This window comes from Octopus bimaculoides, chromosome 3 (assembly GCF_001194135.2).
Source record: "Octopus bimaculoides isolate UCB-OBI-ISO-001 chromosome 3, ASM119413v2, whole genome shotgun sequence".
Lineage (NCBI taxonomy): Eukaryota > Metazoa > Mollusca > Cephalopoda > Octopoda > Octopodidae > Octopus > Octopus bimaculoides.
In genome coordinates, this window is record NC_068983.1 from 60,722,268 (window position 1) to 60,723,100 (window position 833).

At 33.6% G+C, this 833-nt stretch overlaps 1 protein-coding gene across 2 annotated transcripts in view; it reads right to left on the reverse strand.

Annotated features, from left to right (window-relative positions):
- The window catches only part of LOC106869626 (structural maintenance of chromosomes flexible hinge domain-containing protein 1), a 76,582-nt gene that overhangs the window by 55,276 nt on the left and 20,473 nt on the right, over positions 1-833 (reverse strand). The gene's annotated exons all lie outside the window — the stretch shown is intronic.

Here is an 833-nt window from a genome sequence, read left to right on the forward strand (position 1 = left end):
TTAAATTCTTTAACTCATTGACTGCTAAGTTTTTTTATTCATATTTTTTGGCTTTGCCATGTGTCTTAGGAGTAAAAATAATATATAGTATTCAAATTTTCTTCATATGTGAATTATTTTGGAAATTATGATTTTTCGGAAATGGGGATCACTGAAAAAAAAGGGATATTTATCCTTTTCTATTCAATTGCAATAATAAACATCTTAGTTGTTTTTGAAACTCTAGTATCAAATGTGAATGTGATATGAAATATCAATGAATAATACAGGTGGGAAGTGCAAAAAATAAAAACAAAACGTTTTCAAAACAGTCAATAATTTTGTAGTTCAAAAACTGCAATTTATGACATAAAATGTCCTCTAGAATTAACCAGAGCTAATAATGACAAACTTTAACGATTAAATATTGTTAAACACACCTCTACAAATGCAACGTACATAAGCAATTCACTTTAAATACAACGAACAACCAACAGTGAGACTGTTTTTAGTATATCCCCAAACGGGGCTCATAGCAAGCAATGGGTTAAATTGAAATGTCTTAGATTTACTTCTGCGCTATTTCCACCTCCATCTTTTCAACATCATCATTTAACGTCTGCTTTCCATGCTGGCCTGGGTTGGACAGTTTGACAGAGGACTAGCAAGCCAGGAGGCTGCACCAGACTCCAATCTGATCTGGCAAGGTTTCTACAGCTGGATGCCCTTCCTAACGCCAACCACTGAGAGTGCAGTGGGTGCTTTTTACATGCCACCGGCATGGGACCAGTCAGGCAGCACTGGCATATATAATATCATATATATATATATATATATATATATATATATATATA